Source organism: Eubalaena glacialis, chromosome 11, assembly GCF_028564815.1.
Source record: "Eubalaena glacialis isolate mEubGla1 chromosome 11, mEubGla1.1.hap2.+ XY, whole genome shotgun sequence".
Classification (NCBI taxonomy): Eukaryota; Metazoa; Chordata; class Mammalia; order Artiodactyla; family Balaenidae; genus Eubalaena; species Eubalaena glacialis.
In genome coordinates this window covers 29931241-29950521 of record NC_083726.1, presented here as the reverse complement: position 1 = coordinate 29950521, position 19281 = coordinate 29931241, and positions in this window count along the sequence as shown.

Here is a 19281-nt window from a genome sequence, read left to right as displayed (position 1 = left end):
AGATATAAAACAGTGCTGAAAACCATGCTTCTTTGGAACAGTTCCTCAGAGCTATATGAGGGGCTGTCTCCCAGGCCATAGTCCTCAGTTTAGCTAGAATAAAATTCTCTTCTATTCTTATTATAGACTGGTTATTGGTCATTTCCATCAACAGGGCCACACCACAAATGCGTATGGAGATTCAGAGATTAATGTCTGCTCCCTCAAGAAGCTCATGGGTCCATAGGGGAAACCATCATATAAACAATCTAAAGCAATGTGGCAATTACATTAAAATAGTTATAAAGGATGACGAGATAGTATATAATTGATTAATTTTTCCAGAAATCAAAGAAGAAAAACTGCAAGGAAAATATTATAGTGAAAGGCATTTCTTTGCTTCTTTATTTATTCATTTTAAGTGTACTTGCAAGTCAGGCCATCACATTGTTAAGTAAAATAATTATTATGTATTATGTATATTATAAATATTTTATATTATGTACATATAATATATACATAATATACATTATAAAATATATGTATTACTTTGCTTGACCCAGGTGTTTAGTTAGAAATCAAACCAAGTGAAATTTGATACAACCCAGAAATTAATCTGGGTCTTTCATATTGGGGTCATCTCTGACATATTTGTTACACTTAGAAAGATGAATAATATTCCTTAAGGTTAAAACACTGAATTTAACTGCAAAGCTTATATTAGAAAATTATCCATCATTCATCTTATCTCTATACAGTATTATTAATAAGAATTAGTCCATGAAAGCAGAAATGTCATTGTCTTAAGTTTCTTAAAGTTGACTCGTTACCTAGAATTAGACATAGTATAGTAATAAATGTATGAGAACATTTTCTACTGAGTGCTTTTAGTAGCATTCTGTTTGAGATGTTTATATTTGTCTCTATAAAGTTTAATTTCTGAATATGTCAAAGAACTTTATTACAAGGCATTCTCATCCATAAAGTTGTACCATGGAAATTACTCCATTCCTTACAATGAAAGGAATGCCTTTTTTCAATCACTGTTACACTGAGTAGGTTTTAATATTTTTTCTCTTTACCTTCACACATCAAGTGCCATTGTAACAACTATGTTGTGTAATAATTTAAATAACTATATGGAAAAATTATGGGGCTTGAGATGGTAGAGTCTTCTAAGGCAATAGTTTTATCTGTGGAAGAAAAAATTTTAAATTGGACCTGACTCAGTGCATGAAAAAAATGAACATATTGTTCAACTCAATAAACAAAGAGACAAGGCAAAAAATATATATATAATTTTAAATAATAACCAGTCAACTGAAAAAGATAAAGATGCAAAGTAAAGAGAGAGAGAGAAGCTCTGTGCCCTTTCTCCATACCTTACCCTCTGCTTCTCTTCCATCTGGCTGTTCTTGAGTTATATCCTTTAATAATAAACTGGTGATCTATTAAAAAAAAAGGATGCAAAGTAAATTCAAATGTTTGTTTACTGCTCCTTCACCACCATCATTTACCAAATTAAGGTGCATTCCATTGGCCCTCTAGTGGTGATATATTAGGGTTATAGATTCTTACACTCAAGGGGTAAAAATGCTCTCTTCTTCCAGAACTACAAAAGTGAAACATGTTCCTGTAAATGCCAAATTCTAGGAATATATTTTTAAATCTCCATGTGGGATGTAAGTAGAAAAATTTTCCTCAGCCAATGTGGGGTTTCTTCTTGTACCCCTCAATAAAAGATATGTCAAGTGAAGATGACAAATCAGGATACCACATGGTACATCATAATAATGCAGTGCTTTTGCCACATCAAATTTTGCAAAATGTTGCAGATGAGTCATAGAACAAAGTTCTGCAAGAGCTGCCGCATCTCTATTGCACCTTAATTCTTTTCAGCAAGCCTCCTCTTACTGGAGCCCTGGCATTTTCTTCAAAAGGACTGCCAATTGTTTTAATGTTTCTAAAATGTACAGAAATGACTCTGAAGTTTCAGACCGAAAAGCAAGTGCAGTCACCTCCTGCATTGCCTTCCTCCTAGCAAAGCTTCCTGATTTTTCCTACAGAATTGCTCCTGAACAAGTCCTCCCTCCCAACGCTGAATGTATTACAAAGAATACATTTTATATTAACTGACATTATTTGGTTCTTTTCCATAACAAACTGTGGTCCTTAAGGGGGAGGATGCTGCAGCCCCTTTGGCACAATGAGAGACTTGATGAACTTAGTTTTACAAGTTAATGCCCAAATGTCCAAAAATGAATCATCAGCATTTAGAAGCTTTACCATCCTTTGTCTTAAAAATCAAAAACAAAATCAAACAAACAAAAATCTTTACTACAGCAGAAGAAATCTATGATCAGTATTTAATCAATTCAGCTTCCAGCTAAAAGATGGTCCCAGAGCTCTGGAATCAATGGTACTGAGAAGGAGTGAGAAGTTAGACATCGTGTGTGCTTATTCACTCCACAACTTCCTGCTGCACAAACCATGGCGGTTACTGTGGACAGTGTTGGTTCACAATAAACAAGTTAGTATTATTGAAAAGAAGGAAGAATGAGGGGATGAATGGAGAGAGGGTGAGAGGGAGGAAAGAGTCAATTGGTCCTGTTTACATGAAAACCTTACAGAGCACAATACTTCTTCAAGGCAAACAAGAGAAAACAAGTCACTTTCCTGTAATTTACTCTGAGGTGCTAAGATCTTTTCTTTTTTCTTCTTTTCTTTTTTAAGGTAAAAATCCAGATTGATAATCAAGGTTAAAACGCCATGAGATTGTAAAAGTCAAATATAAAATCAGATGATTTTTTTACAACCAAAATTTCCTTTACTGTGTACAATTAAGAGAGTTGTGATAATTATTCTGCTTCACTGTAAAAACAAATAAATATCACTCGATATCAGCAGTTAGGGACAAATTATGTTCACTTTAAATTCATGGTTCTAGCATCTTTCTTTCAATTTCATTTTTTAGAATTTATAACACCTAGGACTGTACTAAAGAATATTGATTTTCTAATTTTTTATTTTTATAATATTTAATGCTTTTTTGCATTTAAAAAATGTTCCTTAAAGAAAATATGATACTACATATATGCAATAGGTAGGTTTGTAAATGTGTATGTGCATTATTTATATGCATGCAATATGTATGTGTGAAAATATATGTACACATACTCATACACACACACATATGAATCTTGAGATATTTAAGTTTTTTCTCAGTATAAACTTTATTATGTATTTTAGAAATGTGATGAAGTTTGAAGAGAGAAACTTGAAAGAGAGAAAATGCACTATATCCCAAAGCTAACTAATAAAGATTTTTCTTGCTATCTAATGTAATATAATTGTACAATAAGATTATTTTTGTACTTAAAAATTTTAGTAAAATCATCAATGTCATGCATACAAATAGGGCTACAATCAACCACACTCAGACTGATACAAAAAAATGCTTTGAATAGAAGAAAACTATGCATTCTTATAGGGTGTGAAATTTTAAGTTGGATATTTTGTCTAATTTTTTAGGTCCTTTGAGTCCTGAGTCTTCAGAGATGCCTTTTAGATTGGTGGTTAACCCCATGGAAGATGAAGCAGACAGACCTACCTAAGCTGAATCCTAGCTCTGCTATTTAGTACATGTGCTTTTAATTCAGATATTTCAGTTTCTCTGAAACTCTTTTCCTAATTGTAAAATACTACCTAACTTCAGGGTTATTCAAAGGATTAGAAGAGACAAAATATGCCGAGTGCTTTATTTTGTAAGTTGAAGTACAGTTGATTTACAATGTTTCAGGTGTACAGCAATGTGATTCAGTTACACATACATATATATATAATCTTTTTCAGATCCTTTTCCATTATAGGTTATTACAAGATATTGAATATAGTTTGAATATAGTTCCCTGTGCTATACAGTAGTTCCTTGTTGTTCATCTGTTTTATATATACTAGTGTGTATATGTTGATTCCAAATTCCCAATTTATCCCTCCCCGCCCTTTTCTCCTGTGGTAACCATAAGTTTGTTTTCTATGTCTGTGAGTCTATTTCTGTTTTGTAAATTAGTTTATTTGTATCATTTTTTTTAGATTCCACGTATAAGTTATATCATATGATGTTTGTCCTTCTCTGTCTGATTTACTTCACTTAGTATGGTAATCTCTAGGTCTATCCATGTTGGTGCAAATGGCATTAGTTCATTCTTTTCAATGGAATTAGTTCATTCTTTTCATAGTATTCCATTATTGTGTATATATATATATATATATATATATATATATATATATATATATATATATATATATATATATATATATATGACACCTCCTTTATCCATTCATCTGTCAGTGGAAACATAGGTTGTTTCCATGTCTTGGTTCTTGTAAATAGTGCTGCTATAAACATTGGGGTGTATGTATCTTTTCGAATTAATGTTTTTATCTTTTCCAGATATATGCCCAAGAGTGGGATTGCTTGATCACATGGTAACTCTTGTTTCAGTTTTTTAAGGACCCTCCTTACTGTTCTTCATAGTGGCTGCACCAATTTACATTCCCACCAACAGTGCAAGAGGTTTCCCTTTTCTCTACACCCTCTCCAGTATTTATTATTTGTAGACTTTATGATGACGGCCATTCTGACCAGTGTGAGATGATACCTCATTGTAGTTTTGATTTGCATTTCTCTAGTAATCAGCGATGTTGAGCATCTTTTCATGTGCCTGTTGGCTATCTGTATGTCTTCTTTGGAGAAACTTCTATTTAGGCCTTCTGCCCATTTTTTGATTGGGTTGTTTGTTTTTTTGCTATTGAGCTGTATGAGCTATTTTTATGTTTTGGAGATTAACCCCTTGTCAGTCTCATCTTTTGCAAAATGCCAAGTGCTTTTGCACAGAAGATTTTATATAATACGAGCTTGGTAAATGGTGATACGTCATCATCATCATCATTACAATAGAAGAATGAGTATGGCAACAAGATAATTTGGTGCAGAGATGGGGGAGGGAGATGGAAGGTCAGGGGAAAAGAGGGCAGGATGACTATCTGCTTTGTGAAGAAATGGTATATTTGGAGGGATTGAATTCATTGAATAATTTCTCAACTCTCCATTTCACTTTGTTATTTTTGGTCACAGCCTCTATGAGTTTTGTTTTGTTCATGGACTGTTTATTCTCAAAAGATTCTATGGTGAGGGAGGTATAAATGTAGGTAAAATGATTGAAAGGGCATTCAAAAATTGTTTGCAGTCTTATGCACTCGAACAAGAGAGATGTGGAATCTGACTTGAAAAGTAATGTACTATATTCATTAGCAAATTCAAGTGTTAAGTGTATGCATGCAAAATGAATTATAGTTATCAGCTTCTGGAATGAAGCAAACATTTGGTTCTAGAATGATTCTGCCAAAATGATACAAAAGATGAAAAGGCTCAGTTATCTCCCTGCTACTGCATCCCTTTAGCAATATCAAGCTGCTTTTCAGTACACAAAGTAGAATTGATTTCTAAATATCTTTAAATTTCTCCACTTCATAGATCAAGCAGCTTCCAAAAATGAGCAGTATTGCAAGCTGATTTCATCAAACATAGGAAACCAGCTAAACAGCAACTTGGAATCCCGCAACCCAGGAATTGTCCACAATTCCCCCTCCCTGCTTCTATAGCATTTTGGCAATCAATTGAAATTCAAAAATTAAATTAAGATGGAAGACTCCAGTCTAAACTGAGAAATAAAATATGCAATAATCATAAAATGATTTCCAAGGTGATAATGTTTTACCTTGAGAGTGTTACATATATACTGAAAGCAAAACCTTAACTTTAGGAGCACCATCAAGTTTGGGGGAAAGAAATAAATTCCAAGGCTTGATTGAGTCCACAACCTAAAGGTCAAAAGTGACATGAAGTGAATGTTTGCAACACTGCCTTCACTGAAATAATTATGCAGAGATTAACCTGGTAGTGATTTTCTAAAGATAAAGTTATATTCAAATGCATTATTTCAGTAATAGTGCTAATTGATGGCTTATTCATGAGTTCTGTAGAAACTAGCTGTGTTGAAAGATGAAATTTTGCAAGTGAATGTTGCTTTTAAGGGTTAAGTAAGGTTTTTTTCTTCTAATTTTTTGAGTTTCTGTGAAACTGTTATTTTCTAAGTCTTTTCCTCTAACCTTAATTTACATTCATCTAATACTTTAATAATAACTTTTTTGCTCAGGTGCAGTGAAGGACTATGTCAGAATAAGAAAAGCATAAATTACATCATCTGTAGACAGAAATTTTGCTCTATTTGTTTTATTATCTGCATATGGACAAACAAAAACTGGGAAGAGAAAAATAGTAAAAGTTGTGTTACAACTACTGCCAATGGGAGAATTTCAGTGATTACATTAGAAAGGTCATAAATCATGCAAATCAATTAGAGATATTGGTAATCTCTAGCAACTGTACAAAATTGCCTTACACACAGCAGGAAATATGTAACAGATTAATTTCTTGGAAGATGGTAGTGGAGAATAGAGTTTGGGCTTGAACAGTTGGAGAACTGATATCCTAAGTGTCTTGCTTATCTTTACTACACTTTCCCCCATAATCAGTCACCAAGGCCTGACAATTCTACCTCCTAAACATGGCCTAAATTAATTTCCTTCTGTCTGTTCTCACTGACACTGCTCTGGTTCAGGCCATTATCTCCTTTTCCTTGAAATATTCATTCATTCACTCTTTCTTTCAGTCATTTATGTATTCAAGTATTTGATAATACCACAGACCATTATTGAATACACATCATATGTTCTAGATAAGTGAGTGGAAATAAAATCAAAACACAATTGTTACTCTCAATGAATCTTCAGTATAATGGAAAGAAAAAAATAGATACTGGAAATTACAATTCTAAAGTTGCCCCTAATGACAAATATAGGTATGCACAGGCAACTAAGGAAGCACCTCAGAGCACCAAAAGCCAACTTAGAGTCAGTGAGGGTATCTGGAAGAGGCGATGGCTGAAATGAAACCTATAGAACCAGTAGGCAAGGCAAGGAGTGATGTACTGTAGATAGCATTACTGGCCGCAGCACTCCTCCCTATATTCACACCTTTTGCCACATGACTTTGCCATTCCTTCCACAAAAGAGACAGAGTATATTTACCCTCCTCTTGACTCTGGATACCTACATGTAATTTGCTTTGGCCAATTATTAGGCAGAATTTATGGTAGTCCAGTTCTGAGACTGTGTTATAAGGGGTCTTACATGCTTCCACATTCCCTCTTGCACCTCTCCCATCACCATGGAAAGAACGTGCCCACAGGATAGCCCACAAGCCCCAAGAGGAGGAAGAGAGACACAGAGAAAAAAGCCCAGCCTAAATAAGCTAAATCCTAGCTGAATCCCAGATGTGTAAATAAATACCACTCAGATTTTGTGGTTGTCCAATAAATAGCGAAGCAAACTGATGCAGGAAGTTTGGTGGTAGAGATGGCATTTCAGACGCATAGAAGAATATGTGTAAAGGATTGAATGGCACTTGGAGAACTATAAGTTCTTTAAATTTATTGGCGCTTAACTAAAGTTGGAAGCTTAATTAAAATGATGGAAACATTAATACGGGGTAGATTATTAAGGGCACTATACAACACATAAAAGATGTAAGTATCCGTCCTCAAGGACATAGGTGAACAAAAAAAGCACCTTAAGTTAAGAGAGTGACAAGCTGAGATGTTCATTTCAAAAAAGTCATGCAGACTGCAGTAAGGGGAACGGATTGGAGAAAGTAAGGATGACAAGTTAGGAGCTGATGATGTTGGTAAACACTGCATAAACAAACAAATAAAAAATACTTAAATTAAGGAAATAGTAATGGCAATGGATCTGGAGAGGAGGTGAGAAATCCAAAAGATGTTAAGTATATATATATATATATCTGTATGCTCTAGGGAAAAGACAAATATGGGTGAGGAAAATGTCAGAAATTATTTCTACACTTTTGACTTGGGCACCTGAGTATATATACCTTCAGTGGTACCATTCACTGTGTTTTGTTTTGTGTTTGTTTTTGAGGGGAAGGAGGAGGAGAAATTAATCCATATTAAGCTATGTTGAGTTTCAATGCCTATGGACATTAAATGTAGATATTCAGCAGAGAGTTGAAAATATGGATCTGCTACTTAGAAGGCTGGATTTAAACTAAACATTTGTCAGATGGTTTAGAGAAAGATAAGAAAGTCAAAGAAAGATAACATCAAGATTTAAGGTGGTGATTGGGACACAAAGAAAAAGGGACAGGGCTTAGAAGGAGCTGTCAGAGAGGAAGAAGGAGAAACAGATAAAATGGTATAACAGGATACAAATAGAAGACAGATATATAGTGATAATTATGTGACAGGCACTATTCTAAACATCTGATCCTTACAACAGCCTTATGAAGTAGGTACAATGATTATCACCATTTTACAGACTGGAAACCGAGGCACAAAGAGACTAAGTGAAGTGCCTGAGGTCTCTCAGTTCATCAGTAATAGAGACGGGACTTGAGTCTGAGTTCATTATCCACCACCCTGGCAAGGGAAGATACAGTTCTGAGAACGGGAATGGTCAGCAGGTTAAATACAGGGCTGAAAGAATCTCATTAGTTTCAGCAACAAGGATATCATTAATAACTTTTATCAGAACAGTGTCAATGAGGAGATGAAGACAGAAAAGCAGGCTTTGGTGTTGCCCATTGACATCTTCTGTGGCAAATTTTCTGACTTCAGATCCCCCAGTCCTTCTATGCAGGTAGGGATTTTCCAGAATCAAACACCGAGACCATATTTAGGATGTGAGCTGTATATCACAGATCTGCTGTGCAAGAAAGAGGGAAGAAGCAATATAGGAAAAAATAAAAGAAGTCAAATTGCGATGCAGACCTGAAACAGTTTTAGCCAATCTGATAGGGAGATCTAGAGGAATTCTTGAGTATTAAAGTTGTTCTACATTGGTTAAAATAGTTCAGCTTTATAACCACTCTTTTTTAAAAAAATTTAATTTTATATTGGAGCACAGTTGATTAACAATGTTGTATTAGTTTCAGGTGTACAGCAAAGTGATTCAGTTATACATATACATGTATCTATTTTTTTCAAATTGTTTTCCTGTGTAGGTATAACCATTTTTGGCTCCGTCATCAGAGATGGCTGTTCCAGGAATAGCATGACCTTGGATGGGGGTGTGGGTGGTGCTCGAAACTGAAACAGCCCTTAAAATGATGACAGCCTGAAGCTGTTTGCCCACCCAAATATCTGCAGAACTTCTTTGAAGGAGAATGTCTACCACTCCTCCCAATAACTTTCTAAGCTTCTATTTCCTTATATTAAGTGTTCATATTTGGGTAATTAAAAGTGGCTTTTTCCACTGACTGATACATAAACCTCAAGCAATGTTTGCATTATATTTTAATTATTTCCTTGATATCTGTCTCTTTAATAGAACAGTAGCATCTTAAGGTCAAGGAACTTATCTTTTCATCTTACTTTTTTCAACATCTAACACAGCAATATGACTCATAATAAAATGTGTTGACAGTTGAATAGGAGGGGCATTTGAGATGGGTCTTAAAGGATGACTAAGAGTTTGTTAGAGCACAGGACCAAAGGCTAAACAGCTTGCATGCCAATTAAACGTGCAGTCACTATTCTATTTTTCTTTGTGTATTTTTTAAATATATAAATGAATAGTTTCCATTTATTCACTGCATTGTAAAAGCTTACGCACTTCCCTAAGCAAAAGTGTCTCCAAAAACAATTGGAAGAATAAGTAAAACACACTTATTTTCAGTAATTTATTTAAATGTAATTGTTTCAGTGTGTGAACCATTCAGTGAATTTTTGAAATGTTTAAATTGCATTTGTAAATTTTATAGGTTTAAATTCAATATAAGATGAGAAAATTAAGGTGATTTTTTCAAAGACTTTTAAAAAATACAAAACCATTTTTCTGTTTGTATTATATAAGATGTACATTATTTTCTGCCTAATTTTGTGTGAGTTTTACTCTATGCTAGGTACTGTTTCAGTTCTTCTCCTATAAATAGGATAATAATTTATAGATTTTTATGAGAATTAAATTAAATAAGATCTAAGGTATCTTGGGTATAATAGATCATAAAAGATGCCTTATTTTTTGTACCTTAATTGTCTCCTTATTTGGGGAAGCAATTGCCTTTCAGCTCCATATTTTCAGTATCTAGTACAATGCTTGATCTAGAGTATGTGCTAAATATTTCCTGAATCAATAGAAAACCAATGAAAGCAGGATCAAAATTATGAATAAGAATTTTAAACAATTATAAATCAAAGAAAAAACTAGTCTGAAGAATATAAAGTAAGCATTTAGAATTTATATTGCATTGTTCTTTCTTCAACTATTAGCTTACAAATAATGTTTCTGCATCACCCAAACAAATTTTCATTCATGAAGTCTGAATGATGACTCAGAAAGGAAATCTGAGATTACCTACCCCTCTTTTCAGATGATAATATTAAGGTTGTACAACTGCATTTGTGGTAGACTGAGGGATGGAAATTCAATCTCCAAACATACAATTCACAATCATTCTTTCTCAGTCAAAAATATTGATGGTAAGGCTATTAATGTTTCTGTCATCTACTCTTATAGGTTTGTAAAGGATAAAAGCACAAAGTAGGTTTCTTTGCATGGTCAAATTATCTTCATGTTGTAATCCAGCAAATATTTATTTGGTGGCTCTGCAATGTGTTAAAGTTCTTTTTTGCATCAGTAAAACTTTAAATCGGTAAAACTACTTGCATAATAGATCCATTGATGCAATACAATATAGTCAGTCCATAAAACACTTCTATTGACAGTTTACCCCACCGCTTACCTAAAATACTCATTCCTCTTGTCATCTAAAGCCTACCCATCCTTCACTACCAAGATCAGTTTTGTTAGGTGCCTAGGATATTGAAAATTACAGTTCTCGTTCTGGGTCACTTCTAACTTAAGCTGCATTATGAGCTTGAACTCTCTTTGTGTATAAAACAAGGGTTTATGTAGATGATTTCTAAGTTCCTTTCCTGTTTAGAAATTGTGTGGGCCACAGAGCTCTTTGCCTTATCTTACCCTTTCTTTTCTGATTTCCTACAACATTCTAGACCTACTATCATATAACTTGGTGCTTGGAAGTTATATGTATGTATGTTTGTCTTCTTTTAAAAAAAAAAAGGCAAATTCTTCAAGAAGATGCTGTACTTAGTCTCCTTTAGTCTCTCTCTCACTTACTGATTAGTAATACCAAGAACACACTTGATACTTTCTGGTTCCTTTAATAAAGCCAATGTTTAAACACTAAAGCTTGGGAAACAATTAGGTGATGATTATTACTATTGTTGTATAAAAGGAATCCATTGCTTTACTTCATTCATTGCAAAGTTTATTGCAAAATGATCCATTGCAAAGAACTGACATTTGAGAGATGTATGGAACTGTCAGAACTTTCCATAGCTTTTTCCAGGTACACAGACTTGACCAGAGAAGGTTCCTAAATATGTCCGTCATGCTTCTCTGCTTTCTGTCTTTAAGAACTACATTTACCCACACCTACCCTCCAGGAAATGAATAAACAAAGTTTGGACTACCATTGCCAACTCCTGCCAGAGGAAGAAAGAAGAAACCAGTTGGGAAAATGGCACTTTGATGACAAATGGTGTGTAAGAGTTCTTTTCTTTATACCATCTCTCCTTCCCGCACCGATTAATCTGGAACAGTCTCCTTGTTCTGAATATGTCTTTCTCTCCTATCTCTTCCCCCACCTGAGCATAAGGCTCGAGAAATGATTTTTCATGTGCAGTCTGAATGGCACTTCAGAGTTATGGTCTCATTTGATCTGCCTAAGAACCTTGTGAAGGTTCTATAGAATTCTATAGAATTCAGCATCTAAATGGTGCAGAGTGAAGAAATTGAGCATTGAGGTGAATGAAAATGATGGCGATGGGTTCAGAATCTAGACTTTCTGAAGCAAATTCCTTCGAGTAACTATATAAAACTAGGAGGCAAATAATAGTAACATGTCCTATTTCTCTACTTTTTGTATCCTAATTTTCTTTCTTTTTAATTTTAGTACTTAAATTTCCTTTCCACTACACTGAGGTTGTTTAAATATTAAGTAATAAACAGAAGACACTAAACACTCTGAAGATAAAAGCTGAGGCATAGAGCAGTTTTCTTTTAAAAAAAAATCATTATATCCTTCATTATGTGAATAAAATGAATAGACAGATTATATACTGTAATGTGAACAATATCTTAATATAGGATATATGTGAATTACATTAATGCAAACAGTTCTTAGATGGGTAAAATTCAGAGGGAAGGAGCTTATTTTTGAAATGTTAGGGCCAGTTTTCTCTCTTACCTCTGTCTTGGTAAGTGGTTTTCATAGGGATTATCCCGGAACTAGTAGGAGAGTATGGTGAACTCTCATTTCTTCCATATTCTTGACTTTGGCTTCTTGGAGTATCAGATTTTCTTTTTAAACACTCTGCAATAAATCAAGTATCACCAATTTAAATTTAAAGAATATATGCCAAATGTTTCCCATAAAAAATTTTGTGATGTTATTACTGTGATCTGCAAACTGATCAATTTTGCCCTTTTCTTTTTCTTGTGAAAGCCTGCAGGTAGGTACCAATCCATTCCAATTAATATCTAATGATGCTGATAAACTAAAGACAAAATCCCAGCTAACAGCTTCCATCTGTGGTTATGCATAAAATATCTGCTTCTGGCAAGTGACGCTATATGCAAATTTAAAAATTTCAGTGCTGCAGTAGTTACATAATGTATTCATATACACCTAAAATAGAGATTTTCCCCCTTTTCACCACCTTTCCTTTCTTTAATGTTCAGGAACTCTATAAACACAGTTAGAAATACATTTTCATCTTTATTTCTTTTTGTTAGTATGTTTCTTTTAAAATATTCTCTTGTCATGGTTGCCAATACCAATGAATGCATAATATTTTGGCTCTCACATTAAAAAAATATTTTGTAAAATATGTTCAATTTAACTAGTATTAATATTAAAAAATTGGCATTGCTTTTGCCATCACTGTAACATTCTTAAGGCTGGTGGCCATATGTAACTAGTACTATGTTCCCCTAGGACCTAATATTTAGCATATACTTGCTGCCTTAAGGCCTCTCTGTATTTGCTACCAGCAAAATTGTCCATCCTTATGAGTTACTGTACTCAGACTTAAAAATGGATGTAAGCAATACATTCCATATGCAGCTATACAGAGTTTTAACTCTTGTATTTCAGAAAGGAAATTGTCTAGTCCCCCTCATCTCTCTCCCTTTCTCTCTCTCTCTCTCTCTCTCTCTTTCTGTAGGAAGTTCCTGGTTGGTTTTAAGTTGTTCCAGTTTTGATGACCATATATTTATGTATTAGTCTAATATGAATTTCAAGACAGCATCAGCCTTAGGGAACCCTGTCCCTAAGAATGAATTGTAAAATTAATAAATTAATGTGACATTAAATGGATGATTCTTGATGGTATCCAAGGGCTCAGAAGGAATGTTAGCAACTTGGGAAGTCTCAATGACAAAACCTTTTTTTTTTTCTTTAATTTATTTATTTATTTATTTATTTATTTATTTATGGCTGTGTTGGGTCCTCGTTTCTGTGCGAGGGCTTCCTCCAGCTGCGGCGAGCGGGGGCCACTCTTCATCACGGTGCGCGGGCCTCTCACTGTCGCGGCCTCTCTTGTTGCGGAACACAGACTCCAGACGCGCAGGCTCAGCAATTGTGGCTCACGGGCCCAGTCGCTCCGCGCATGTGGGATCTTCCCAGACCAGGGCTCGAACCCGTGTCCCCTGCATTGGCAGGCGGATTCTCAACCACTGCGCCACCAGGGAAGCCCGACAAAACCTTTTAAAGCCAATGTGCTCTTTATGAATGTATTACTATGACTGTATGCCTGATATCAAGAAGCATGTGTGATTTAACAGTACAGCTCTGTTGTCTGCTAATAAGTATGCCATCTTACATGACTTGGAACCAGGTAAACTCTAGAAATTAAAGAAAGAATAGATGTAAAAAGTGAGGAGATCTCTTTTTAGGCATATAAGAACACATTATATAACCTCTACAGCACTTGATTTTTTTTTAAGTCAAGTGGGAGGTAGGAAGATAAGATTCCAGTATCTTTTGATGGGCCAGAACAACGTAGTTTTGGTTTTTTTTAAATCTTCCTGTGGAAAAGTATGTGTTCCTCACATTTCATTAACTCCTGAAGCGGGTACTTTAACTTGTAAACCACGCAGGCTAATTCTTCTCTCACGTGCAGGATTCAATCACAAAACATAGTGAGAAAAGGAATTCTTAAGGTGTCTTTACATAGGTATTGTGCAGTGTTTGTGTTGACTTTTATTTTGTTCTTTTTAGATACTCACTGAGTTTAGCTGGGCTCTCTCCAAGGTATTAGAATGATGGCAATTTCATGATCAGTAAATGGTCTAGGAGTAGAACATCTTGAGTTTTGAGAAGCATGGAAAGGCAGGGATGTGTATCCTTTGGGATAAGACACATAATGAGGAATCACACCGGGCAATTTTTTTAGTCTATGAGAACTCTGAGAGGAACAATTCTCACAGCCAGATAGATGTTTGGGAGTAGCGATTCTCTGTATGTGGAGAGGGTGGCCCTGGATATGACTAATCAAGAATGAATGAATATAATGTTACAGGGATTAAAAAAAAGATATTGGAAAAAATAACATACCAGAGAAATGGTTTAGGCAATATACCTACTAACCTACAGAAGGTAGAAATCAACCAATCATTTTGACCCAGGCAGAAGTGCTACTTTATTGGTGAACAGAACTCCGTGTTCAATGTCTTATTAAGCTTTGTAGCAGTTGCTTTTGGAAATACCGCACAGTTACAACCACAATTTCTTCATCCTGTTTCCTCCACAATGACCAACCTTGGCACCCATTTAGATCAGTACATCCCTTCTGCTTATAGTCTTGATTGATTAAAACAGAAGCCACTGAGAGTCTGACTGAGAATATGTACATAGAAGAGACTGTTGTTTTGGATAACTAACACAGTAAAGTACAAGTACAGGAAGCATAGAATGACCATATTTTATCAGACATATGAACTAGAGAAGCCAAGAGGGAAAAATAAAGAAGGTACACAGAGAAGAACAGAGATGTGAAACCAAAGTCAAGATGGCCTGGCAGTCCCTTATTTCATCATGTTTCTTCCTCCCTTGAGTTCCCATGAGACAGCCCTTATCTAAACCACTTCTGCCTTTTTTTTCCCCATAAGCTAGTTTATATAGGTCACTAATAGCTAAATTCTAAAGCTTAACTCAAGTATTTCTTCTGTTAGGCAGTGAACTACTCACATTTTTACATTTCCTAATGACTTACATTATTTCTATTAATAAGTAGAGTCTGCAAAAGCAGACAATATCACCTAATTATCACCTGTTATTAACAAACAGAGATGAAATGCAGCAAACAAAAAAATTATTGTGGTTGTTGCTATGACTATTTACTTCCTTTTTATTACTGATTAATTTCAAAATTAAAGCTAATATAAATTACATTTAATTTTAATGCTTAGTATTAAATATTTAAAATACAAAAAAGTCAAAATTATGATCCTTTTCAGAAGACATATTTTTAATCTTATAAAGGAAGAAAAAAGTATGTATAATTAGATTCAGAAATTATTTATTCAATGTGGTTAACCCATCATCACTTTGATGTGTAGAAGCACTGGAAAAGCTTGCTAAAAAAATGTAGAGTGTGGGAGTACAGGTTAACAATTCTGATACTGCTATAAATGAATACTGGAGTTGAACAATTAAATAAATGGATGGCGGATGGTAGGATTCAGGTTTCTCACTGTTGAAGTGAGAATTTACAGGTAAGCAAGGAGAAAAAGAATGATTCATGTAGTGATGGAATCGAGTTGAAGACATCAGGAAAAGCTCATGTTTAGTTTAATATAGTTAGCTTAATAGCTTAAACACAGATGGTTACATACTGAAATACTTATAGATATGTGTATGTACACAAGTTAGTATAAACATATATATTTTCTTATTCTGTCAGCTGAGAGTACCTATAAAAAATGAGACCCCAGATGTAATGAGCACGCCTAGCACAGAGATCTTGGTGTCTAATGCCATTCTGCAATAAAATAAAACATGGCACCTCAGAGAAATGGCTGATTCTACACTTGGGACAGGAAAAGTGAGCCCAGAGCATCTCATACTGCCAGAAAGTAAGAAAGTGCTAAAACCAAACCCATCTTAATAGAGACTATCAAAGGGGCTTAGAAGACAACTGAAAGAGCTCCCAATGGCCAATGCTGGAATAATTTGATCAAACAGAATAAAGTCATATAAGATTATAGCCCAAAGTATAAAATAAATATTCATGAATACATAGTGATATAAATAAATGGTTGAATAAGGTATTAAAATCGGAGAGAACAGACAAATCTCCCATGTATAACAATTGCAAATAATTTATGTAGGTACTCTGCCCTAAAAGGAGTTGTGGGCTTAAGTGTGGTGTGAGTATAGAAACTTCCTTCCAAAGAGTACAGTATGAAAAAGGGAAAAAAGAGTAACATAACAGTGAAGAAACCTGATAAACACTGCCTCAGCCAGGTGATCAAGGTCAATATCAACAATCATAAAGCACGTTGATAGTACGTACCCTTGATCTGCGACGTAAATGGAAATTTATCTCTTCCATTTTCTTCCCCCAAACCCATAACCTTAATCTGCTTATGGGAACAACATCAAATAAATCCCCAAACTGCCAATGTTGGTACACTGTACATAATACTTTACCAGTATGCCTTAAAATTGTGAAGGTCATCAAAAATAAAGAAAGTCTAAGAAACATTCACTGACAAGAGGAGCCTAAGGAGATGTGACTATTAAATGTAATAGGATCCTGGAACAGATGAAGGACATGAGGTTTGAAAAACTAAAGAAATCTGAATAAAGTATGGACTTAATAACAATGAATCAACATTGGTTTATTAGTAGTAACAAACATATCATACTAATGTAAGATGTTAATAATAGGGGAAAAATATGTGAGGTGTATACAGAGACTTTCTGTACTATCTTCCCAATTTTTCTGTATACCTGAATCAATTGTTAAAAGATAAAGTCCATTTTTAGGGGAAAAAAGTAGATTCTGAGACCTCCCCAAAAGATTCTTATGTAAGAGGGCTGAAGTGGATTACTGATGATTCTGATTCCTCATAACCACATTTGAAGGAACATTGCCCTAATGTGTGGTGTTTTTTCATGGTAGGAACAGTCTTGTTCATTGTTGTAGCTCCAGGCATCAGGTGTAAGTATGTATTAGGCAACCAGTAAATATAGTGTCTGCCGACTTTGATTTAACTTGTCATTAGTAAATATATTTCAGTTACATCTCTGTTTAAGACAAAAACAGATAACTACCTTCCTGTGATCATCACTGTTTTGCAAGCTTTATAGTTTTCTTATTGTTTTCTTTTCCTATATGGCTTTTCATTTCAGGTACATCTCTATAATGCTCATGTATATTAAATTTTAATTTCTTCCCATAAACATTCATGGAACTATTGATAACAGATTGATACAATTTGTCACGTTTATAGTATATACATTAATATAAAAATAAGAATATTTAATAGATATCTAAATATAAAAATTGCTATTCAAGGAATCTATACTCTCAGATTACTTCCCTTTCTTTTGAGGATACGTGTGGTCCAACATGTAATACAGGATAACTTCTCCATCTTGAGATGCTTAACTTAATTCTATCTGCAAAGTCATTTTTGCCTTATAAGGTAACATTCACAGGTTCTAGAGATTAGGACATGGATATATTTTGTAATGCTATTATTCAGCCGCAATCAGTTATGAATCTGAAATTCCCTCCATAGTCTTTCTCGCTGATATCATGACATTATATCCTATCTCTTAACTTCAGATATCATATCTTGGTTGAGAGCACCAACATCTTCACATTTCCCCCTTTTCTCTCTTCCAAATTCTGCTCTCTCTACTCCAACTGCCTACTAATACATTGCTACAAAACTTATTTTACATCTTGTAAAATTCAACTAGCTGAAATCAAAGTCATCAATCATCCTTCAAATGTGCCCACCTACATAATTCAATGTTTTTCTTTTATTATAATCAAAACCTACTTATGCTTCAAACCTTACCCATTTTTGGAATCACAATATATCCAATGAGGCATCCATCAAGTATATCATTTCTGTAAATTCTATAATGTTCAATTTACATTATGTCCAGTCCCCTGGCTTTAAATACCATCTGTATGCAAATGACTGTGAAATGTACACTTTCATCTCTCATGTTTCTCCTGAACTCCAAACTAGTAATCTAACTGCCTAGGCAATATCTCCATTTGAATATCCAAGAAATGTGATGAGAAAACAGCTGTTTTGAGTTGCTGCCTAGGCATTTTACAGTATGACAACCCTGTTTTACCCAGAGTTTGGACAGTTAAATAAGGACCTGAGCTTAGGATTCCCACCACAAGTTCCTTTTTGTTTTTCCTGAGGCACCTTTTAAAATAACCTCTTAGAGGTGAGTCCACAAAAAGTTAGTGACCTCCACCCAAACATCTTATAAGTAATAGGTACTTGTTACCCTGCTCCCTCTCTCCTGCTCGATCGTGACCTGGGATGGAAGACTGCCCTCCACTAGCTCGTTGGATACCCCCAGCCCGTTTTCTGGAATCTGTAAGTAACAAATCTGGTGACTTGACTTCTTTTGTGTGGGTGTATTGAAACTGCACCTTCAATCAAAATGACCAAGGGGTTTTTACTTCCCAAAAGTGGGAGCTCAGAAGCTGAGGGAGCTGTCTGCCAACCCTATGTGAGGGGCTTATGCCTCCTCATTTAAAAGTTATAATCTGCATAGTCTTAATTTAATACACAAGTTATGCCCTCTCCCCCTGCCCAACACACCAACTCAAAAGGAATTAAGATCTCACCACATTTTCATAAATGCTCTTCATCAGGTTAAGAAAGTTCAGGTTAAGGAAATCCTTTTTATTCCTAATTTGTTGAGTGTTTTTATCACGTGTTTTATCAGATACTCTTTTTGAATCTATTGAGTTAATCATGAAGTTTTTGTCCTTTATTGTATTAATATTGTAACACTGATTGATTTTAGGGTGTTAAATCAACTTTGTATTCCTCAGAAAAATCCCACTTGGTCATGGTATAAAAACATTG